At 47.4% G+C, this 25483-nt stretch overlaps 1 long non-coding RNA gene and 1 pseudogene across 1 annotated transcript in view; one reads left to right on the forward strand and one right to left on the reverse strand.

The window, feature by feature from the left end:
* Window positions 1-18752, reverse strand: part of LOC140515681 (uncharacterized) — a 28672-nt gene extending 9920 nt beyond the window's left edge. Inside the window, exon 1 of the long non-coding RNA XR_011971133.1 lies at window positions 18670-18752. This is a non-coding gene — a long non-coding RNA (uncharacterized lncRNA). The remainder of the gene's footprint in view (window positions 1-18669) is intronic.
* Window positions 18753-20041: 1289 nt separating this feature from the next.
* Window positions 20042-21731, forward strand: LOC140515682 (V-type proton ATPase subunit C 2 pseudogene; annotated as a pseudogene).
* Window positions 21732-25483: the final 3752 nt, after the last annotated feature.

Raw genomic sequence — 25483 nt, forward strand, 5'->3', positions numbered from 1 at the left:
CATTACACTTTGCATTGCAGATCCTAAATAGTAAATGTTTCTCTTTTACCCAGGAACCCTGAGGGTTTGCCCCTCCTAGTTAGATTTTTTTGTTACTGTTTTTTTTTCTTTATTAAAAGGAGCCATTCCATGAGTAACTACTTAAAGAAGCATATTCATTGAATGGTTGTATCTCACTCAAAGTGAGAATATGGTAAGACCTTAGTCTAAAATGGCCCATTGCATCCTGGGCCCCCTCCAGTCCTCCTGATGACTATCAGGCCAGGGGACCCAGATGGCTCAGGAGGAGAAAGTGAGGTTGGTGACCTTGCACAGCCCTCCCTCACTCAAAATCCAAGTCAAGTGCAAGTCATGTCATCATCTTGATGTCATGGTCCTCTTTGAGAATGAAAGACAAACAGCAGATACAGGAAAGAAACTAAAAAAGTCTCTACCCAACAAGTCAAGTCAAGCAGCACTGATTAAGTGCCAGATGCCAGGTGAAGTGACAGGGATAGAGGGAAGAAGAAAAAGTCCCTGCCTTCAAAGAGCACACAGTCTAATGGGGGAGGAGAAAACTTGTAAATGACCTTGTACTACACATATATGTAGTACATGTCTGTGTACATACATACAGGATAAATTGCAGAGAGAAGGCACTAACATTAAGAAGTTCCCTGAAAGGATTCTTTTAGTGGTTGAGATTTTAACTGAAATTGGAAGGAAGCTAGGGAAGGCAGGAAGCAGAAATGAGAAGGCCATCCCAGGAGTGGGAAACAGCCAGTGAAAAGATCTGGATTGCGGAGACAGGGTGTCTTGTGGGAGGAGATGCCAGAGGGAACCAGGAGGATGGTGGTATCCTAGACAGTAATAGCGAACTTAGGATGCTTTGGGGGAAAGATAATAAGTTCAGTTTTGGACATGTTGAGTTCAAGATATCTACATGACATTTAACGTGTTTAGCAAGCAGTTAGAGATGGGAGATCTGATGTCAGGAGAGAGATGGGATCAAGTGTGTATGGAAGAATTACAGAGAAACAAGGAGGAAAAGTGCATGAAAAGAGAAGCTGCTATCTGTACTTAGGGGACTGACTATCCATACTAGTCAAATCATAGATCTACCAGAAATTTCACTGTAGCTGTCTAGAAGTAGTCAGACTGAAATCGCAGCAAAGATGCTCTTAGATACTTAGATAGTAGATACTCTTTCTGCTACAGTTTTTTGTAACAACAACTCTCCCTCTGTGAATGAAGGAAATTACCAGGATCTCTTCTCACTTTTACAGGAAAAGTAACCAAGCAGAAATCCCAGGGGAAAGATTCTTCAGCCTAGAGGCGAAGAGGATGTGAAAGAGCTCCTGACAGATATGATAAAAGTGCAGGGACAAAGGGAACAAAATGAGGAAGGGCCTGGGAGGCATGGGGCCATGGGGGAAGAAGGGAGAGAGAGCTCTGAGGAGGTGAGGAAGGAGTCAAGAGAAGTGTGAAGGAGCATCAGAGCTCTTAGCTCTTTGGAAGACAGCCTTTCTGCATTTTGGCCTAGAACTTAGCAAAGCACTGGCAAATTGTAGGCACTTAAAAAGGGGCACCATGAGGGACTTTGGTTCTGATTTACAAGAAAAGAGGGGAGATGGCTTCCTCTTGGCTTTATTTAGATATTACATACCTCTGTCTTTCTTTTTACTCATCATCTAGGTCTGCTGGAGAAGAGATTCCCCAGTCCAGACCCAGGATACAGAAAAGGTCAGTGGAGGTCAGGAGAAGAGATGACCTGTTTGCCAGGAGGGACATTGTGAAGAAAAAGGAGTCCTTGTCCACAGAATTCCACAGGAATGGATCCACTGCCCCACCTCAGGTGTGTGAATTCCTGTGGCGCTAGAAAGTGGGAGCAGGAGTGATGAGAGCAGGTGCCTGACTAGATGGACAGTTGGGAGGGATGGGCTTTGGAGGACTTTAACGGAAACAGGCTGGTCCAGGCCACCAATTCAAGTCTGGCCCTCTCCAGGTGAACCCATTGCATGCATGGCCATGCCAGAGGGGGCAGAGGCCAGAGTCTAGATATGGACACCAATCTCTGTATCTGGGAAGGGCACAAGGGCAACTGGGAATTTTTTCCAAGGGACAGGATGGCTGTTGGACAAAAGCAGGAGGGACAAAGGCTGGTAGCCCAGGGCAGTGCTGTGGGAAGGGAAGGGCAAAGGAATAGAGAGTCCACCTAGCAGGAGCAGGGGGGAAGATGAAGGCAGGAGGCCATGTGGCTGGGAACCCACGAAGAAAGAGCCAGTTGAGTTCAGGGGAAGAATGAGGCATCAGGTGGCAAAATCTCTCCTGACATTAACGCCCCATCCTAGTGGTAATTCAATGTGCTTCAGATTGAATAATTATTAGCATTGGTACTATTAACACAAGTGGTGATGATGGTAATGGTGATAATGTCTTACATTCACATGTATGTATGTATACATATATGTATGTATACATACATATATATCTATATATATACTCACACATGAATAACGCTTCTTTTAAGTAAATTTTAAAAATGTTCAGACCTGTCATAGTTAGAATGAAAGGCAGCTAAGTGGCACAGTGGATGGAGCTCTGGGTTTGGAATCAGGGAGATTTATCTTCCTGAGTTCAAATCTGGTCTCAGACATTTCCTGGCTGTGTGACCCTGGGCAAAAAATTTAACTCTATTTCCCTCAGTTTCCTCATCTGTAAAATGAGCTGGAGAAGGAAAATGGCAGACCACTCCAGTATCTTTACCAGATGGGGTCACGAAGAGTTGGACACGACTAAAGAGGACTAAACACCAACAGCATAGTTAGAATTGAGTCGTTCTTACAGATAAAAAGAGCAGTACTTGTACCTTGTACTAGCGGTGTGACCCCTCAGTGTGCCTGATAATACTCGAAGCTGCAGCAGAGTTGCCAGTCTGGGGCGTTGGAAGGAGCTTACATGCCAGGGGTTTCCTACACTGATGAAAAAACAAGTTCTGAGCAAATTGGGGGTGGGGGTGGGGGGAGGAAATCCCAATATCCCTGAATGAGTCTAAGCTCAGTGTGTTAGGTCAACAGGGCTGTCATGGTCTCCTTGCTGTATTCTATTTATAAAAGTAGGAAAAGAAAGAAGAAAGGAGCCTGATAAAGATGCTGGAAGAGCCAAGAGAAGGGCAGTGAGAAGCTGGTAGGAGAGAGGTAAGGTGGGGTCTCTGCAGGACACATTTTCAGAGAAGTCATTGGGTCACCAAGCATTTATTCAGGCACTGTGCTAAGTGTTGGGAATACAGAAGAAGTTCAAACTATTATCTCTGTCCTCAAAGAGCTCCCCTTCCAATGGAGGAGAGGACAGACAAACAGCCCTTTCCAACATACAGGGTGTAAATGGGAGGGCATGTCAGCAGCTATGGGGCTGGCAAAGACTTCTATGGGACGTCGGATTTAAAGTGAATCTTCCAGGAAACCAGGGAAATGAACGGGCAGAAGTGAAGAGGGCGAGCCTCCTCTGGGCCTGGGCAAAGGCAGGAAAACAAGAATTAGTGAGTCATGTGCTGGAGTATCAGCAAGGAGACTGATGGGGACTGAAGTTTAAGAAGTCTGGAAAGCTAAGAAGGGAGAAGCTCCTGAAGGGCTTTCAATGCCAAACAGTATTTTCTATTTGAGCTTGGAGGTGATTAGGAAGTCACTGGAGTTTAGTGAGCAGCTAACCTGTGCTTAAGAAACCAAGTGGAGGATGGATTGTAGTGTGTGTGAGTGCATGTGTGTGCATGCATGTGTGTGTGCATGTATGCAGGTGTATGTGCATGTGTGTGTGCCTGTGTGGGTGGGTGGGTGGGGGGAGACTTGAGGTAGAGATCAACCAAAAGGTTATTACAGTCATCCAGGAGTGAGGTGATGAGGGTCTATTCCAGAGTGGGGGCCACCAGGTGAGTAGAGAGAAGGGGATGTATATGGGAAATGTCAGAAAGCTAGAAACAACAAGACTGGATAATAGATTGGATACATAGGAGGATTACAAGAAAGGAGTAAGGGATGTTGCAGAAGCAGGGAACTTGGCTGATTGGCAGGATGCTGCTGCTGTGGACTATAATAGGAAAGTGAGGAAAACAATAAGCTTTGAGGGGAAAGATGGTAAGTTTCGTTTTGGACGTAGTAAGTTTAAGATACCAATGAGACGTCCAATTTGACATGTTCAAAAAGTAGTTGGAGATGAGAGAATGGAGCTCAGGGGTTAGGGCTGGTTACAAAGATCAGGGAATCATCTGCAGGGAGATAAGAATTGAACCCATGGGAGCTGATGAGATTGCCCAGGGAGATAGTATTGGGGGAAGAGGGAAGCAGGCCCAGGAAAGAATGTTGGGATACACTCAGGGTTAATGGACATGACCCAGAAGAATACCCAGGAAAGGAGACTGAAGGGTGGTCAGACAGGTACCAAGAAAAACAAGAGAAGGCAGTGTCTGGAAAGCCTTGAGATGAGAAAGGATCCAAGAAGAGAGGGGACTGACAGCTTCCAAGGTCACCAAAATGGTGAGAAGTATGAATATTGAGAAAAGCCCAGTAACTTTGAGGAGAGCAATTCCAGTTGAATGATACAGTTGGTAGGCATCCAGTATAGCTGACTATCTCAAGTGTAGCCAAGAAGGGGAAGAAAGATGAAGGACAGTACTTTCACCATCAGGTAGGTAAAAGAGAGATGCTGGTTTGATTTTGATTTGATTTGAGATCAGGGAAGCTATGGACATGTTTGTGGGCAGCAGGGATATGCCGAGTAGATAGGGAGAGACTGAAGAAGACAGAAGTGCATGGCCCAACAGAGGGGACCCTCTGCTGGGAAAGATGGGATAGGACTGGCTAAAGGATGCCCATTGACTGGTTGGCCTTGGCAAGGAGAAAAGCCACCTCCTCTTTTTAGGAAGGTGTCTGAACGACATGAGATGAGGAGAAGAGGGACCTCAATATTTTTGGTGACACATAGATGAACTCCTCCCTTGAGAGAGTGGGAGGAGGGAGGTAGATGACAACACTTTCCAAAACATGTATTATCACAAAAGGAGGTGGGTTGGTCATGGAGCCAGTGTGGTGTAGATTGGAGCCTGGCCTTTGATTCAGGAGGAGCCTGGGTTGTATCCTACCCCTGACACTAGTTGTGGGGCACTGTGCAAGTCACTTAGGTAATCTGGGCCTCTGCTTTTTCCTGTGTAACATGGGGATAATTCTACTTCTGGTACTTCCCTCCTAGGGATTGTTGTGAAGCCCCAGATAGTTAATAGCACTTTGTAAACCTTCAGGCCCTCTGCCAATATCAGCTATTGTGGTGATATGAGAGAGGAGGGATAGTAGTCTTGGCTAGCACTTACAAAGCACTTTACAGAGTGCAAAGTGCTTCATGTATGTTTTCTCATTTGATAACTGATGCTTATTAACTGTGTGACTCCTAACAAGTGACTCAGCTTTTCACTGGCCCTCTCCCCATCAGTTCTTTTAGCTTCTAAGTTAGCTCAGGCCCATGGTGCAGGCCTCAGTGGAGAGATTTTCCACACCTCACAATCACAGCTGTCCAAAAGTGGAATTGGCTGATGGCTACAAGAGGAGGTGAATTCCTTAGTTTACTCTAGCTCTCTTCATGAAATACTGGAAGTCAGAGGAAGGCCCATAGTACCCCCAGGACAGTCCTTCTAGAAGCATTGTGGGAAAACATGGGCAAGGTCACATGTGATTGGTTGTGATTGTGAGGGATTGCATACCCACTGAAGTATCTGAGTGGGCCAGAGGTCTAAGTGGGTGTCATTAGGGCTGGTCATTAGCGTGAAGGCACTGGGTGGGGAGAGGCCATGTCATCACTGAGAAAACACACTGAAAACCTTTTCGGGGATGATCTGGAACTTCCCAGTGGATGAGCTTCTACTCAAAGAGCTCTGGAATAGCAGAGATTAGGTCTCTATGGGGGGGGGGGGGTGGTCCATATTGGAAATACTTGGAGTCACTTCCCAGTCACAGAGGGTAACATCAGAAACTTTCATCAAGTGTCTCCTGTGGGCCATGCACTGTGGTTCAGACATAGACATAGACAAGCTGGCATGATCTTGGCACCAGTCCTTAAGGACGATGCAACCTGGCAGGGGCCTTGAGCACTAACATGCAGAGAAGTGTTGTATAATGTCACATGATCCAGGCATCAGAGAGCCACCAAACAAAATCCTCTCGAATTCCAAGGGGCAGCCATTTTTAATTTTTTATTTATTTTTTAATTAAATTATTTTATTTATTTTCAGTGTTCGACAATCACTTCCATATATCTTAGATTTCCCCCTCCCTCCCCCCCATTCCCTCTCCTTTCCCACTCTCTCCCTGAGATGGTGTACAATCTTATATAGGTTCTACAGGGCAGCCATTTTTATAAGATGGGGAAATGGAAGAACAGGAGGAGGGAAGGTTAGAGAGGCCTTCTTGGAGAGGGAGGCTTTTTAATTGATATTTAAATGTTTGGTGGGAATTATAAGGGTGAAACCAGGAAGGGGAGGCACTCCAAATCTAAGGGTAAGCTTAGGAAAGGCACAGAAGCAGAAGAGCGCTCAGCATGCTATGGGGCCAGGGAGTGAGTGGTCTGTTTTGGCTGGAGTGCAAAGTGTGGAAGGGAATAATATTATAGAAGACTGGAGACTGAGGGTGGTGCCAGTGAATGGAAGTTTCTGGCTGCCAGCAAGAAGGATTTGACTTCTTGGGAAGGTGATAGTGAACCTTTGCAGATCATCGAATTAGGGCCAGAAGGGTAGAGCTTAGAAATCCAAAGACCTGTTAGGAGTCTGCTGCTATAGGCAAAGGACATATTTGTACTAGAAAGGTGGCAGTGAGATCAGAGACAAGGACAGGATGCAGAAATGTTACAGAGCAAGACCTGGATCAGCACATGGGAGAGCCAGTGAATGGTAGTGCCAGAGATGGAGACTGCCAAGTCAGAAGGAGTGAGTCGATTTAGATCTAAAGAAAATGAGCTTGCTTTTGGATGTGCAGGTGGGATGTCCAGGTAGAAACTTCCTCAAGGCAGTTGAAGCTTAGAAGAAAGTCTATGATTGGAAATAGGGATTTGGGGGTTTTCTCTATAGAGGAAGTAGCTGAAGCTGTCAGAGTAAAAGACAGCCAAGTAAGAGAGTAGAGAGAGAAAAAGACCAAGGCTTGCCCCCTGGGTCACTGCCTACCCAAAGGGGTCGGGAAGGTTTGAAGGGCTAGTAAAGGAGAGAGAGGAGGGACAGGGAGCAGTGGGAGGAGACTCATGAGTGCATGGTAGTATTAGGGCCCCAGAACCAAAGGCTACAGGACAGTCACAGATATGAGCACTGAGGAAAGGCCATTGGCTTTGATGATGACATTATTGGTGACCTTAGAGGCTGAGAAGGCCAGGGAGGGAGAGGGGACCATTCCCTGAGCCGGTTAGGACAGTCAAGGGAAGACTCAAGAAGATCTGAGGATGCTTGCAGGGTAGATGGAGAGGAGCCAGTGGCAAGGTAGAGAGAGAAAACTCTTGATTGAGCAAAGGGAATGGGATCCAGGACACCAAGACAGGACTTTGCCTTATTGGACGGGAGACGTGTTTTTTCTTCTTGGGCAGCAGGACAAGAAGAGAAGGAAGGAAATGCTGCAGAGAGCTTGGAGTAGGAGAACTGAAGAAGTTAGTGATGGATAATCCCAGCAAAGACAGACAGCAGGAGGTTAGGTCATCTGCTGTCCATGTAGCACTAAGAGGGTTGGTGAGAAGTAGAGAAAAGTCAAATTGACAAGAATTTTGTAAGTGCCTACTATGTGCCAGACTCCGTCCTAAGTCCTTGGGATACAAAGAAAGACAAAACAGCCTCTTTGCTTCAGAAGCCCCTAGTGTAATGGCAGAGACGACACATAAACAACTATATATGGACAAAATCTATGCCAGGAAAATAGGGTGTTATCTTCAGAGGGAAGGGCCCAAAATGGAGGGGGATCGGGAAAACTTTCTTGCAAAAAAAAAGGTTTTAGCTGAGACTTGAAGGCAGTTAGGAGGTGGAGGTGCAGAGGGAGAACGTCACTATTGCAGGAATGGGGGACAGCTAGGGATAATGCAGCCAAGAGATGAAGTATCCTGTGTAAGGAATAGTATGGAGACCAGAGTGTGGAGGGAGAAACAGGTAAGGAGACTGAAAGGGTAGGGAAGGGCAAGGGAAGGGATTTGGCTTGAGCCCCTGGAGTTTATTGAATGGGAGAGTGATGTAGTCAGAGCTTGTTAGACAACTGACTGGAGGATGGACTGGAATGGCAAGAGGGTGGTGGCAGTGTCAGGAGATCAGCAGATACGTACAAGAGATATCGGGAAGATTTGACAACTCCTTGGACCTAGGGGTGTGGGCAGAGGGGGAGGGGTGGAAGGTGTCACCTCAGTGTGAGCTGGGGCATCCCTGATAGGGAACATGTTTGGAATGGTCTCCAGGGGGAGATTGTAGGATGAGCTAAGGTTAGCTATCATACCGTAAGAGACAAAATGTGTCCCTTGCAAGGTAAGAATGGGATCTGACTGAATATTCTCACACATGTTATAGTCACGGGAGGGGTCACCTCTGGGTTCTGAGCACCCGGAGAGATTGGAGCAGTACCAAAAAGCCTGGTTAGTCCACAGCAAATACCGCCCTGATGGGGGGAGGGGGGCAGACGTTGCTGGCTCCCATGATGGTGATTTTCATATTTCATTCTATTTGTTTTGAAAAATCAGAACAGTTCCCATTCCCATAGCTCTTTAAAGCTGACAAACTGCTGCTTTCTCTACAACTTCGTGAGATGAATAGCACCAGGTTTCACTTCTCTGCTTTACAGAGGAAGAGCCTGAAGGTCCTAGAGGTGACATGGCTTGTCCTATGGACACCCAGCTAGGAAGCACTGAACCAGGAGTTGACCCTAGTGCTGGTTCCTTGAGGCCAACCCTGTGCTATCTGCTCCCTCAAGGAGGAGTCAACAGGGTGCTCTTGGGAGGCCCCAAGGGCAGAGGTGAGGAATGATAGGGAGAGGACAGCCAGGGGGTTTATTGGACATGGACACAATGGTCAGTTTCCAAGACTTCTTTTCACTCTCTACCCGACCAACCCCAGTGGTGCTGAGATTGGAACAAGAGGATGCAGCCTTCCCATGCAGAATCAGGGAAGCAGCAGAGGAGAGGGCTGAGCAGTCTGAGGAAAGGGGAAGAGTCTGCCACATACAGAACAACGCACCACTTGTCAGTTCCTAGTTTCTTTGGTTAAACCGTTGGGCTCAGGAGGAGAAAGTGAAGCTGGTGACCTTGCCCAGCCCTGCCTCACTCCAAACAAAGTCAAGTGCAAGTGATTTCATCATTTCTCTGATGGCATGGTCTTCTTCAGCAAGGACAAACACAGGCAGATTAAGCCATGGTTACAAACTCTTGGCATTTGCCCTTACGGGATGTCGCTCTTGTCCCCAAGCCCACACAGCTGAGGCCTAGCCCACACCTAGTCATTGGGGAGGAGGAGTATCACTGACCCGAGGAATAGGCCTTCTCCTTACCTATGAGTAAGGGCAGAGTGGAGCTGGGGCCAAAGGAGCCTCCTCCACATGGAAGGGCTTGTCCAAGTTTTGAAAGCATGGGCTGAGAAGGGAGGAGAAAGGGCAGAGAAAGCTCAGGAACATATGCAATGGATACCCTCCAGATTGGGAGAAGGGAAATAGGGGGGGTCAGACTTACCTGTCATTGCCCCAGATAACAGGGCTAATGACATATTGGGGTAGGGGTGAAAGAAGGGCAGATCTCAGAATCTCCCAACAGTCAATGGCAAGGGCTGCCAGTCTCATGATGTCACTGGAAGTATTTGAGTCGAAAGAGGCTAGATGAATATCCTTCAAGAATGTGGTAAAAGTGATTGGGGGTCAGAGATATTTACACATGGAAAGGGCCTGAGGGAGCATCTAGTATCATCTGCCTCATTTGACACAGTGAGGCAGCCCAGAAAGTTGGGGGCATGCCAAGATTTTGAATGCATTTAATGGAGGTGGGACATTTTAGCCTCGTCTCTTAGGTAATGGCTTATTACTACTGTAGAGGGCAGCACCATCCTCCCAGCCTTCAGTCATCCTGGATGCCTCACTCTCCCTGTCCCCACCCCCCCCCATATCTAAGCTGTTGTTTCAAGTTGTCAATTTCACATTCATAACCCCTCTCAAATATAACTCTTTCTTTCCTCTGACATTACCGCTATTCTGGTGTATCCCCATGGATCAGCTCATGCCTTGACCACTGCAGTAGCTGCTGGGGGTTCTACCTGCCTCAAGTCTCTCCCCAGTCCAATCTGTCCTCCATTCAGCCACCAAAGGGCTTTTTCCAAATTGCAAGTCCCACAATGTCACTCTATTACTCAGTAAACTTCAGTGGCTCCCTATTGCCTCCAGAATAAAATACAAAATGCTCGCTATTTGGCATTCAAGGTCTTTTGTCACCTGCCCCTTCCTACCTCTCCAGTTTTTTACACTTTACTCCCCAACATGTATTCTTTGATCTAGTAACACTGGCCTCCTGGCTGTATGTGAACAGACTAACCCTAAATGTGCTCACCCTGGGCATTCTCTCTGGCTGTCCCTCCTGCCTGGAATGCTCTCCCTCCTGTGCACTAACTATTGACCTCTGTGGCCACCTTCAAGTCCCAACTCCAATTCCATCTTCTCTAGGAAGCTTTCCCCAGGCTCTCTTCATTCCAGAGCCTTCCTCCTATTCGTTATTCTGTTCATTATTTCATTATTTCCTATTTATCCTGTAGCTTGATATATATGTATAAACACCCACATCTTCACACATGTATATGTACGTACACACATATATGCACATATGCATGCAAACATATATTTATACATATACACACATTTGTTGGCATTAGATTGTAAGCTCCTTGAGGACAGGGACTGTCTTTTGCCTCTTTTTGTATCTCTAGGGCTTAGCACAGTGCCTGTGCCTATGCTAGTGGGTGCTGAATAAATTTGTTTGACTGATTGTTATAAGATTCAGATGAGCTAATGAGCGTATGTGAGTGCCTGGCAAATCTTCAAACACTGTGCCCAAGCTGCCTTGTTCTAGGAATTGAAGTGACGGACAAAGCAGGGCCAAGATGGTTTCTAGCGTAGGTGGTGAGGCAAGCTGCAACTACTGTACTATGAGGAACACGGTAGGATTTGGTCAGTGATTTTGCATGTGGGGCAACAGAGAATGACTGGGAGAAGTCCTGAGATTGCTTTCTGGGGCTACAGCAGTGGAGGTCACTGACGGCTCTAGGGAAGGTAGCCCAGGTAGAGAGGCCCTTCTCTGACCCTCCTCGGTGGAGACACTCGTGTCACAAGATTCCTATCATACTAGCAACGTGCTGTCTGCAGCTAAGGAGATTTCGAGTGAGACTGAGAAGTTGGATCTGGTCACTGCTTCAGGAGGCAGAGCCTGGCAAGAGCACAGAATGGGCAAAAGATCCTGGGGGAGGCCAAGGCAGCAACAGAGGCAAGAGTGAGGAGGGCCTGGTATCTGCTCATCAGGTCTGCCAAAGGGAAAGAAGGGAGTGGTGGCTGTCATCTGATACAATAAAGGGATACAGTATAGAGCAGTGGAAAGAGGACTCGTCACATGGGCCAGGTTCAGATTTCCCTCTGACACACAGTGATCTTGGGCAAGTCACTTTCCCTCAGGTTTGTCCTCAGTCAAATGAAGGGGTTGCATGCCACTGTTGGCATCTGAGTTCTTTCCTCGCTCCCCATTAGGACCCTCAAATCTTCGTGAGAATAGATTTTTAGGAAGAACTAGAAGCAAACTAGTTCGGAATAGACTGAGAGAGCTGGGATTGGAGGAGCCTGGGGATGATGAGACAGGAGACAAGTGTCCTTCAAGTATATTAGGACTTGAGACACCGTTCAAAAAAAAGAGGACTGCTCGCTTCTGCATTCTGCAATTCTGATTCCCAGGTCTTCTCTCTCGGTCTCCGTCTCTCTCTTTCTCTCTCCCTCCTCCTTCCTCACCTTCTCACTCTTTCTCATTTGGCCTCTCTGCCTCGTTCTTCTCTTATCTCCCTTCTGCTTTCTACCTCTGGCTCAGGTCCTTCCCCAAATCTCTCATTCACTTCCTTGACATTTCCCTGTTCTTACTAACGGCCTTTCTCTCCATGTGCCTCGCCCTCCTTTCACTATGCCCCCTCCATCTTCCCCTCCTCCCCTTCTATCTCTGTTCTCCCTTCAGCCTCCTCCTCCCCTTTGTTGCCTTTCTCTCCCTCCCTCCTGCCTCCTTTACTCCACATTGGACCCAGCTCCTGTGGCCTCCTCTTCTGATCCCCCGTCTCTTGGTACTTAGCCTCCTCTCTCCTTCCAGCCAGCCTCCCCTCCCATGTCCCTCTTGCTTCATCCTCCCCCCATGTTCCTCCTGCCGCATCCCCCCTCCCATCTTTCTCTTGCTTCATCCTCCTCCCATCTCCCTCCTGCCGCATCCCCCCTCCCATCTTTCTCTTGCTTCATCCTCCTCCCATCTCCCTCCTGCCGCATCCCCCCTCCCATCTCCCTCCTGCTGCATCCCCCCTCCCATCTCTCTCCTGCTTCATCCCCCTCCCATGTCCCTCCTGCCGCATCCCCCCTCCCTTGTCCCTCCTGCCGCATCCCCCTCCCATCTTCTTCCTGCTTCATCCTCCTCCCATCTCCCTCTTGCTTCATCCTCTTCCCATGTCCCTCTTCCGCATCCCCCCTCCCATTTCCCTCCTGCCTCCTTTTCCCCTTCAATCCACCTCCTGTTGTCTCCTCCCATTCCCCAATTTCCGGCTCCCCCTCTCCCCCTCCCAACCAGTTTGTGCCATCTCCTCTTCTATCTCCTTAGCTCCTGCTTGCTTCCCAGTGCATGGTCATCCTGTTAACCCCCTCCCATCCTGGCCTTCTTTGTACCTACCTTTCTCATCTCCCTTGCCCCTACTCCTGTCTCTTCTCCAGGTAGCTCCCCTTCCCGTCCCCTGGACCTTTCTCTCTCCCTCCTCTCCCAAGCCTTTCTTCCCTTCTTGTGTTCCCTGCCTGCCCCCAATCCCTGCTTCCTCCCTTTCCTAATCTCCTCCTCCTACAGTTCCATCTTGTATCTCCCTTCTGCTCTCCCAGCCCCCATCCCTTCTTTCTTCCTTGGGCCTTTCTCTCTCCACTGGTGCTACTGCAGTCTCCTTCCCACCCTCCTCCTCCACTTTGTGTCTTGGATCCCTTGGACAGGCTGGTGAAGCCCATGGACGCCATCTCAGAGGAATGCTCTAGGATGCAGAACCTCAAATCCATAAGATTACTAAGAAAACCAATTTGAATACAATCCTCTTATCAAACTTCTCAAAACAAAGGCCATGGGTCCCAGGTCCAGACCTTTCTGCTCACTGGTCCTCCAGCTCCCACCTGTACCTCTCTTTTCCTTCCCTCCTTTGCTTTCATCTTCCTCATTCCGTTTGATTCTTCTGCCTCCTCCTTCCTCCTGGTGCCTCCTGTCCATTCTCTCCTCCCTCCCTCCCTCTCATTACCACTCTTCTCAATTTCCTCATCTTAGCAATTCAACTCTACCTTGTCCTCCCTTCTTGAATCTGTCACCCCAGTTCCACCCAGCCACATCTCACTTTTGGGTCCCTCTGTAATGCAACTACTCCAACTGGGTCCACTGCAAATTTCTGTCACACAACATCACCTGGGCCTCACTGCTGCTAGGCAATCCTTCTATACTGCTCTCATCAACTCTCTCTCTCATTCACTGTGAGCCCCCTCTTCTCCCCTCTTCCTCATCTCCCATCACTCAGGTGCCTTCTGCCCACATCTCCTCCTTTGTCCTTGTGTCACAGGATGAGGGTATCAAGGCAATCCCATTCCATCTCATGCCCTCCAGCGATTGTCCCCTCTGGCATCCCTACAAACATCCCCATGGCTCCCACATCTGAACCCCCTCCCCACCCCACTTCATTTTTCTATTCCTGCTCACTATGATCCTATATGTATATGTTTCACAAGCATATAACAATGAGGTCAGCACAACGGCTCTGTAGACCTTCAGTTTGGTAGTCAGTCTAATACCTTTTCTCTCCCAAACCTTTCTTCAGAGCCTCCCAAACATTGAGCTAGCTCTGGCAATGCATGCATCAACCTCACTGTCAATGTGTACATCCCTGGAAAGTACACTACCAAGGTAAGTGAACTTATCCACAGCATTCAAAACTTCTCCATTTGTTGTAACCGATGGTTCCATGTATGGGACAGTCTACCAGTGCCATGCCAGGAAACTGAATCGCTTCCATTGGAACTGTCTTAGGAAGATTCTGAGGATCACCTGGCAGGACGCTGAAGTCCTTGCTCGAGCTGAACTGCCAAGTTTTCAAACTATGCTTCAGAGAACGTAACTCTGATGGGCTGTCCATGTTGTTCGAATGCAAAATGTACACTTGCCAAAAAGACTATTTTATGGAGAACTTGCATGGGGCAGGTGATCACATGGTGGCCGGAAGAAACGATACAAGGACACTCTCAAGGTCTCCCTCAAGAGCTTTGGATTTGACTGTACAACATGGGAGACCCCGGCACAGAACTGCTGAGCATGGCGTGCTCACATCAGAAAGGGTGCTGTGCTCTTTGAGCAAAGCAGAATCAAGACAGCACAAAGTAAATGTAGGATGCGCCAATTTGGGATATCCACCCCACATATTCACACGGACTATTGGTGCCCAACCTGTGGTGGAGCATTTGAGCTTGGACACATTGAAACTTCACTTTGCAATAGTGACATCATTTTTGTTCTCTTTGAAGGACAACAACCATCACCACAACACACACAGACACACAGACACACACACACACACACACACATATGAAATGAAGAAGAAGGCATTCACAATCAGGGCCTCCCCCCTCCCCTTCTCCTCATACCTCCTTACAATCAGGCTTCTGACTTTATCATTCCAAAGTTACAGATGACCTCTTAGTTTCCAAAGTCAATGGCCATTTCTCCTTGACCTCTCCTTCGGCCTCTCCTTCTTGATGCTCACTTCTCTGGGCACCCCACTCCCTCCTGGCTCCCCTCCTCCCTCCCTGACCACTCCTGCTCTGTCTCCTTCCCCTCAGGGTCTGTCCTGGGCTCTCTTCCCTTCTCCCTCTAGAAAGCTTCACTTGACCATCTTCTCAGCATCCATGGATTTTATTACCATCTCTGTGCTAAGGGTTCTCACATCCACCAATCCTGCCCCAGCCTCTCTGCTGACCTCCAGTCTCCCATCTCCACCTGCCTGTCACACATCTCATATGTTCAAAACAGAGCTGGCAATCTTTCCCCCTAAGCCCTGCCCCTCTTACTTTCCCTTTAATGTAGAAGGCAGCACAATTATCCCATCCCTCAGGCTCCCTTCCCCCCCACCCAGTCATCCTGGATTCTTCACCATCTGTCATCCCTCCATCTGTTGTGGAGACCTGTCTTCCAACAGCTCTCAAAGATACCCCCTCCTCTCTAACCCCATCCCCACCCCCAGTTCTAGTGCAGGCCCTCATCTCGTCAGGCATGGACTATTCTAATAGTTGATAGGGGTGGGGAAAATCTGCCTACCTACTTCAAGTCTCTTCCCACTCCAATCCACTGTCCATTCAACCATTCAAGTAACCATACTCAGTAATCTCCAGTGGCTTCTTAATGCCCCTAGGATCAAGTACAAAATACTCAGTTTTTGGTATTCAAGGTCTTTCATCACTTGCCCCTCCCAGGTACTCTGAGCCAGTGACACTTGGCTCCTGGCTGTGCTCCTGGTGTTTAACAAATGGTCACTGATTGATCCCCTTCCTTTCTAATCTTTTTTTCTTATAACTCACTGGCTAATATATTTTCTTTTTTTTTTTGGTTTCTCTTCCTATTTTAAAAATTTAATAGTTTTTTTCAATTACACGTAAAGACAATTTTCAGCATTCATTTTTGAAAGATTTTGAGTTCCAAATTTTTCTCCCTCCTTTCTCCTCTTCCCAAGACAATGAACAGTCTGATACAAGTTATACATGTGCAATCATGCAAAACATGTCACATTAGTCATGTTGTGAAAGAAGAAACAGAACAAAAAGAAAGGGCCGTAAAAAACAAACAAAAAAGTGAAAATAGTTTGCTTCAATCTGCATTCTGACATGATCTGTTCTCTCTCTTGATGTGGAGAGCATTTTCCATCATGAGTCTTTTGGAATTGTCTTGGATCATTATATTGCTGAGAAGAGCCAAGTCAGTCATAGTTGGTCATCATACAGTGATGCTGTTACTGTGTGTAATGTTCCGGTTCTGCTCCCCTCATTCAGCCTCCATTCATGTCAGTTTTCTTGGGTTTTTCTGAAGTCTGCCTGCTCATCATTTCTTATAGGAATGTATTCCATCACAATCATGTACCACCACTTGTTCAGCCATTCCCCAATGGATGGGCATCCCCTCAGTTTCCAATTCTTTCCCACCACAAAAAGAACTGCTCTAAATATTTTTGTGCATGTGGGTCCTTTCCCCTTTTTCATGATCTTTGGTATACAGCCCTAGTAGTGGTGTGGCCGGGCCAAAGGACATGCCCAGTTTGTGGCTAATATATTCTCAAATTAGATACTTTGCACTTTCTATAAAATCATTTGTGTTAGACTACCATGGTTCTTTTGTGCAGAATTAACCGTTTCAGTTTTGTACGCTAGACAGCCCGTCCACAGATAGACTGATTTCCTCCACACGGGCAGATGCAGACATGGTTATCCATAGCTAATGTACAACATACATAGTTTGTACATCTACCCATAGCCTCATTTGCCCCAGAGCCCTGCACCTGGGCAATCTGGGGAGCAAACAAGGCACTGGGATTACCACCTGCCTTCCCAAGGGGATGGGCTGGCTGGGCAGGATGGCTGGGGCTGCAGAAATCACTGTGGGCCAATGCAGAGTCTCCACTGTGGACACTGGGCTCTAGCTTGCCCCGCTTTCCCCCAGTAGACTACCCTAACTCTTGATATTGCTCCCCCTGACTGGGTAGGCCTCCCTAGGTTCTCCCTCTCCTTGCAGGTCCATCCTCAGAAGGCTAAGGCAGCCCTCTGAGGCCCACCCGGATCTCCTGCCTTCCTCTGCCATGGCATTTGTCTTTCCTGTTCCTTGGGGAACTTAGTCCCATACTTCTTTGCCCTCTGACTCCCCCATTTCACATGGGCCTGCAGTCCTGTACTCTCAGCTAGATTGTATGCCCTCAGAAAGGAGGGCCCATGTCTAATTTTCTGCCTGATGAGTATGGAAGTAGCAGTTGTTCAATGTTGCCTTACCAAAGGAGGATCCCTCTGGCTGGAACAACGTGGTGGCAGTGACTGTGACGATGACATTGACGATGACGACACTGATAACGCTAATGACGCTGTTGATGACGATGTTGACAATAACGATGATGATGACATTGATGACGACCACCACCACAGGCCCAAGTTGCTATAGAAAGCACCTTCTGAGACCAGTGTTCTCATGCTGGTGTCCATTCTCTGGCTGCGGATCCTGGAACTCTGACTTTGGACAAATACCACCAAAGACCAAGGCAAGACGTAAATCTATAGCAGTCAGTCAACAAGTATTATTGGGCACCTACCATGAGCTGGCTCAGGGCAGCACTGTGGGAAGGAATAGGGCAAAGGAATAGAGAGCCCACCTAGCAGGAGCAAGGGGAAGGATGAAAGCAGGAGGCCAGATGACTGGGAGCCCATGAGGAAAGTGCCAGCTGATTTTGGGAGAAAAATGAGGTAGCAGGTGACACAATCTCTCCTGTTATTAACGGCCCATCCTAGCGGTAATTCGATGTGCCTTAGATTGAATAATTATTAGCATTGGTGGTGATGATAGTGATAACGATGCCTTGATATAGACATATATATATCAACATATATATATGTTGCTATTTTTCAGTCATATCCAACTCTTCATGACCCCATTGGGGGTTTTCTTGGCAGAGATACTAGAGTGGTTTGCCATTTCCTTTTCCAGGTCAGTTTTATAGATGAGGAAACTGAGGCAAACAAGGTGAAGTGACTTACTCAGGGTTACACAGCTAGGAAATGTCTAAGGCTGGATTTGAACCCAGGATGATAAATCTTGATTCCAATGCACTGTTCCATCCACTGCACGACTTAGCTGTTATGTGTGTATCTTTAAATGTATATAGATATACAAATATATATGCAGATATATGTATATATATGTGTGCGTGTGAGTATATATATATATGCATGTACATATATGTATATATGCATATCCCTTTAAGAGTTGCAAAGCTCTTGAACTATATCCTCTCCTTTGACAGAGATTTAGTGACTTGCCCAAGTTTACCCAGACTGTTGGTGTCAGACACCAGATCCAAACTCCTTTTCTCCTGGCTCCAAGTCTAGCCCTTTGGCCACTGAGCCACCTCCCCCGCTTCAGACATTTTTGATTAATCTTGATTATGTTTTAGTAAAAAGTTCCCAAATTGGGTTAAGAACTTTACATATAAAATTGTGTTGATAATTGTAAAGAAAGTGAAATTATTTTCCCATTTTCAAGTATCTGATAATTCTAAAGGACAGAAGAATTCATTTTACAAGTTAGACCCTTATGAAGTTTTAAAAGATTCTTATATCAGGTACAAAATTTAGGTAAAGATACAAACAGCAGGTGGAATATACAAACCTGCAATTTTCTGAAGTGAAGAGACTGTTCTAAATTTCATTAAGTCTTGTTCCTTGCAGATTTTATCAGAATGTGATCTGGAACCAGAGAAACAAAGCCCTCTTCAGCGCCGTCCTGGGAACAAGGCCTATTCCAGGATGTCCAAGTGTAGATGACCAGGGATCAGCTGACTGACTACATGCTGAGGAAAGCAGCTCTGCCCCCCAGCTTCCCACTTCTCTGACCCCAAGTCCTGAGAAGTCTTCTCTTGGGATGTCTCCTCCAGTCACCTTTGCCCCATTTGCACAGCTGTTGCTGCTCCAAACCCAGAGGCCTTAGATGCAGCTAGGTGCCACAGTGGCTGGAGGGCTGGGTCTGGAGCCCAGAAGACCTGAGTTCCAATCCATTCTTAGACATTTCCTAGCTCTGTGACCCTGGGCAAGTCACTTCACTGCTGCCTGCTTCCATTTCCTCAAATGTAAAATGCAGACAATTAAGCTCCTACCTCCCAGGGTTGTCATGAGGATCAGAAGAGATCATATTTGTACCAAGCACTTAGCACAGGTGCTTGATAAATGATGATTCCCTTTCCTCTCCCTCTTAGTTTGAGCCCAAATGCCCTCAAGACCTTCCTAAGGGACTGCTCCCCATCCTCTACACATGAGTTTTCTTCCAACTTAACTTCAGTCCATCCCATCATTCCCTTGCTCACAGACCTCCTTGCCCACCCTTCACTGTCCCAAGGCACCACTGCAGCTTAGCTCCATCGTCCTCCCATCCTCCTTTCTCTCCCTCTCTCCCAACATAACTCCCCACTGCAGCCACACTCTTCCCCCATAGCCTACTATGATCTCCTAAAAACCTCACCAAAGGCCCTGCAGGCATCTCTGGGTTCCCTTGCAGGTCTGTTGGTATGGCCTAGGCAGGGTGTAGAATGACTGAGCCTGGGGCAGAAAGGAGCAGCATGACCTGGGTGAGGAGCAGTGGGGACAGCAGCTAGGGACCAAGTGGAGGGTCTCTCCCAGGCAGCCATGCCTCCAATCCCCTAAAGCCCACCACAAGAAGTACAGGTCAGGTACAGGGAATTTGGTGTCATTTGACACTGTAACCCTTGTTATTAACGAGGGTCATCTGGAAAGGCTTCCAGTACTGAAAAGCCTGCTTATCTAAGCCTTAAAGGTTACCAGGGACGGGTAGGAGCAGTAGAAGGAGGCTTAGTGGGCACCTCTTTTACCAAGAATTCAGCTGCTTTTAAGGACCTCCCGGGGCAGAGAAAAGCCAGGAACTGGGTCACTGCCCCACGTGCGTAGTGCTTAGGAAACAAAGGCAGGATGGGGCGTGGCAAGGGCGTGGCTGCTGCCTGGAAACCAGACCAACCAAAGACCTGGCCCTCTCTAAACAGAGGGGTCCTGTAGGTTTAGCTACGCCCAACTGAAGGTCGGCCGCTCCCTATTGGGGGGGTGGCCCCCTAGAGGACCGTGGAGTGGCTTCGAAGCTACCGAAGGCCCGGTAGTCCTTTCCCCCGTCCTGTCTCAAGGGCTGCCCGATCGAAGGAAACCCAGCGTTAGATTGTTCCAAGACTGCCTCTACTCTCTCCCTGCAGCCCTTCCCAAGAAAGAATCCTGGCATTCGAACCTCTTGCTGAGCACCAGTAATCTGGATTAACAACAGGTTTGAATCATGCCGTCGGAGTTTTGGTTAATTTCTATCCCTGGGGACACGGAAAATTTGCAGACCCTGGAGCAGATGAACAATTTCACCTCCAAGTCCAAACTGTCCCGAAATACCAACTTCATTATTCCCGATTTCAAGGTGGGGACTTTAGATTCTCTTGTTAGTGTCTCGGATGAGTTGGGGAAACTTGATCCCTTTGCGGAAAGTCTCTTGAAGAGGATGACTCAGTGTGTTCGAGAGGTGACAGAAGCCAAGAAGGGTGAAGTTCAGGAGTACCTCTTGGCTGATGGAGTTACCTTAGCTTCCTTTGTGACTCACTTTGAATGGGATTTGGTCAAATATCCCATTAAGCAGCCATTGGGGGCTTTAGCAGATACGTTAAGGAAGCAGCTGGATCAAATGGAGACCGATCTAAAAAGCAGAATCGTGGCCTACAACCAACTGAAAGGAAATCTGGAGAACATGGCAAAGCAATTGTTGGGGGGTCTCCTTACTCGGACACTGTCTGATATTGTGAGCAAAGAAGATTTTGTGTTGGATTCTGAATATCTCATCACCCTCCTGGTCATTGTTCCAAAGTCAAGTTATTCTCTGTGGTATAAAACTTATGAATCTCTCTCAGACATGGTGGTACCTCGATCAACCAAACTGATTGCTGAAGATGGTGAAGGTGGCCTCTTTACTGTTACGATTTTCCGTAAAGTGATCGATGATTTCAAAGCCAAAGCCACAGCTAACAACTTCACAGTTCGAGACTTTTTTTATGATGAAAAAAAAATTCAAACTGAAAGGGAAGAATTGGCCAAGTTGCTTTTAGCAAAGAAACAACGTGATAATTCCCTAAGAGCTCGGAGAAAGCAATCCTCCTCCTTCCTTGATCACATCATGAGGACCTTCAGATTGAGTAATCCCCGGAAGCATCAAACAAAACAGATAGAGAAAACGGAAGAGATTGAGAGTGAGGACAATTGGAGTCCGTTTCTGTGTTGGCTCAAGGTGAACTTTGGTAAAATACTTGTGATCTGGATTCACATAAAGACTATGAGAGTATTTGTTGAATCGGTATTGAGGTATGGCCTACCTGTGAATTTTAAGGCAGTATTGTTACAGCCCCAGAGGAGGTCCCCCAAACGTCTGAGGAAGATTCTCAATTCAACTTTCAAGCACCTGGATGAAATGGCAGCCAGCGCAGCAGATATATCTCTGGATATCCCTGGATTACAACTCTACAATCAAGATTACTTTTCTTATGTCTACTTCAACATTAGCCTTAGATTTCTCGACTAACTTTTTACAAGCCAGGTGATATTTAATCATCTCTCAACTGGCATTGTTTCTTGACTTGGTGGAATCGAATTCAGTCGTAAATGCTGTCTACCGCTAGCCAAAGTATTTTAAATAAATCATTGTCCCAGGATGGAAGTGTTTTTCCAAAAGATGTCTTAGACTTTAGAATGTTACTACAAAACAAATGCAGTTGTGGTTGTGTTTATTTTTGTCAATAACAATTTTTTTAAAAGCTTCCGTAGATTTTGAAAAAAAAATCCATAAGGAGGAGTTAGCAAACCTTTCCCTAATTAGAAACCCAGTGTAAGGAACATTCTGCCTCCAGAGGCTTAAGAGTTGGGAAGTTGTAGAGGGTCCTCCTGGGAAATAAGGGGAGGAAGTAACTGAGAAACAGGAAGAAAGATTAGTTACTTTGTGGGGCTTGTGCAGGGGGTGGTGGTGGTGGTGATGCATTGGGGGAGACGAAGCTTTACCAACATTAGACAGGAGGAAGGAAGGAGTCCAATGAGACAGAAGAGAGAGAAAGGGCAAGAGATATTGGTGGCAAGGAGGTCATTGACACCAATGTAATAGAGGAAGGAGTTGAATTGAAACTTAGCATCTCCATATACACCTCTACTCTAGGATGAGGGTGAACCAATGGTCCAAGATCAGTCAGCAGTGAGAGGTCAGCAGAATCTGAGCCCCAGACCCTGTCCTTTGCACTTCAGGGACATGATTAATGACTGTCCTTTCAGGCTTTCCAGTTTGGATGTAGCACATGCCGGAGCCCTCTGAGACTGGAGGAACAGATCCATGCTCCACGGTGCTCGTAGCTTGACACTGCTGAGCCTGTTCCTTTTCCCCTAGACCCTGATGATGATCAATGGATAGGAAAGTGCTTTGTAATTCTAAAAGGGTCCATAAACAGGGTGAGATCTTTATTGTATTTCTTAGGCATATTTCAGAGAGACTGACTGGCCTAGTGTTGGCCTTGTGCAGTGTGGCCCACCTGAGTTCAAAGCCTACCTCTGACATTTAGCAGCTGGGGGGGCCTTGGGCCCTTAACCTGTGTGAGTCTCAGACCGACCAGCTAAGACAGTGAGTGCGCCTGGTGGGCAGAGATTCAAAACTGAGGAACTTGGCAGGCCTTGATGTGGATAAGACTACTGTGCAAGGGCCGGGCTCAAGCTTCTCCAAATATTCATTGAGTGAAGAGGTCCCTCAGCCCACCACTGAGGAGAGAGAGAAGCCCTTTAGCTCACGGGGAACGAGCAAAAGATGCCCCTCAGTGCGTATTCAGGGGATAGGAGGAAAGGCCACTTATTTTACAAGGGGAGGGGTTACAGGCACCTTAGTGGGAGGAGGGGGAGGAGGAAGAGAGGCTCTGCATTCCACCTGTGAGGAGGGGCAGGAGCCCCCACAGTACACGTGGGGGGGGGGGGTGAAAGACGACCTTTAGTTCACAAGGAATGAGGGGGACGAGAAGCGACAAGAAGGGGGAGGTTGAGAGACCCCCTAAGGGCACCAGCAGCAGGGGAGGGGGCAAAGAAACCCCTCAGCCCCCAAATGAGTTGGGGGGTGGTGGAAGAGAAGCAATTCCATTGTGTACATGCGCGGGGAAGGGCGTTGGGGGAAGAGAAGCCCCTTAAGGTAAGAGTGAGGAGGGGGCGGAAAAGAGGCGCCCCCCCCCCCCCCGCCCAGTGCACATGCGCAAGGTGAAGCTGGAAAAAAACTGAGCATGAGCAGTTGAGGGGTCACTGCGGCAGGCCTGGGCGTTCCCTCCGCAGTCTGTAGGTGGCTTGTCTGCAGCAGCAGCCAGTCACAGCTGCAGCTCGAACCAGACGCCGCAGCAGCCTTGGCCTCAGTCTCCTGGTCCCGCCAGCGGCAGCAGCACCAGCAGCAGCAGCACCAGTAGCAGCAGCAGCCCCACTCCCGAAGCCCCTGGAGCCACACCAGCACCCCGGACAGCAACTCCTGTGGGACTGGGACTCCCGACGCCTCCTCGGCTGTCCGTGTGGCTCGCTGCCCTCAGGGCCCCAGGTACCGCAGAGGCTGGAGGGGTCGAAGGATCCTCCTGGCGAGACTTCTGAAAGCCTCCCGGCCCTACGCGCTCCCGCTCCTGTCTCACTCTTCCTATCCAATACAGGCCGATGAGCATTTAGTAACCACCTACTATGTGCAAGGTGTTGGGGTGATTTAACCTGCCCCGCTTCGAAGGCCACAGCTAAGTATAGACGTCATGAATATAGTAGATGCTTAATAAATGCTTATTGAATGGGTGAACGAACGAATGAATGAAAAGGTATGACGGAACCAGATTTTGAACGACTTTAAATGTAATGAATATAGTCCGGGGCAGAAGTCAGGAGCTGGCGTGGGGTGGGGTGGGGTGGGGTGGGGTGGGGGGAGGGGAGAAGACCTTTATGAGAGGTATTGTGGAAGTAGAATGGGTAAGATCTGACGACGGATTAGGTATGTGGGGAGGTATAAGGGAGAGGAAAGGGCACAGTCCAGGATGACTCTGGATTTGGCAGCCTGGGTGACTGACTGCAAGGATTGTGGAGGGAGGATTAAAGGAGTGATTGGTTTGCGGGGAAGGGGATCAGGAAAAGGAAAAGGTTCTTGGATATGTCGAGTACGAGATACCTACAGGCAGTCTAAGTGAAAATGTTTTATCCCCAGAAAGCTGGGGATAAAAGTCTGGTCATCTAGGCTTAGCAGTCACTGCACAGAGATGAACTGGTGGGAGGTGCTGAGATGGGAAAGAGGGAAAAGACACCCATGAGGAGGAAGCGTGACCTGACAGTTTTTGCCGAAAACAGTTCATGTCTGAAGAGACGTTAAGGGGTTATTGTCATAGGCTTTTCTCAGCCCAGTGGGACAGAATCGGGAGCAGCGGGGGCAGTCTTCAAGGGTTGAGATCTCTGTTTTTCTGAAAGCTTCCAGGATGGATGTGAATGGATTGGATATATTTATCTATAGCAAAATATTTTTGAAGGATATTCCTCCATTGATTGGCATATGATGTACTGTTAAAAAAACCCACAAAACTTTAGGCATTACTTTGGCTTGAGTTTTAAGTTTTCAGTGGAATGAAAAATAAAAGCCAACTGAATTTCTTCGGTTCCTTTATTCCTACATCTTAGTCAAGACATACCATCTCCCCCAACCTGCTATTTTATTCTGCATATGCACTCATAGTCTCACAGACTTTCTTATTTGTCCCGCTTTGAGCCCTGTGCAGTGGAAAGAATGCTGATGTGGGGGAGTAGCCCAGTTCTGTCTCCTCTGTGACATTGAGGAAAGTCACTTAACCTCTCTGGACTTCAGCTTCTTCATCTGGAAAAGGAGGTAATTGGACTAGATCACCTCAGTGATGCTTTCTAGCTTAGATAAATAATAATAATATTAATATATAGCACCCATTATGTGTCAAGTACTGTGATAAGCACTCTACGAATATTATCTCATTTGAGCCTTACAACAACCATAGGAGATAAGTGCTATTAATACCTCCATTTTGCAGATGAGGAAACTGAGGCAAATTGAAGTGATTTGCCCAAGGTCACATAGCTAGTAGTGTCTGAGGCTAGATTTGAACTTGGGTCTTCCTGACTCCAGACCAGTGCTCTATCCAGTGGGCCTCCAAGCTACCACTAGCTATTGTTAATAATATAATTATTATATATGTTAATTATAACACATATGTTAAATAATAAATATACAACCATTATTTTTATGCAGTTTAACTTTAAATCTATGATTATAAGTCAAATAATTTTTTCTTTTTAATCTTTGTTCAGGGCAAGAAGAGAGGGCCAGTGGGTGCTCAGGCTGGAGGTGACCATGATAACAAATGAGAGACAAGGCCAGACTTGTAGAATAATCATTA

This window comes from Notamacropus eugenii, chromosome X, assembly GCF_028372415.1.
Source record: "Notamacropus eugenii isolate mMacEug1 chromosome X, mMacEug1.pri_v2, whole genome shotgun sequence".
Lineage (NCBI taxonomy): Eukaryota > Metazoa > Chordata > Mammalia > Diprotodontia > Macropodidae > Notamacropus > Notamacropus eugenii.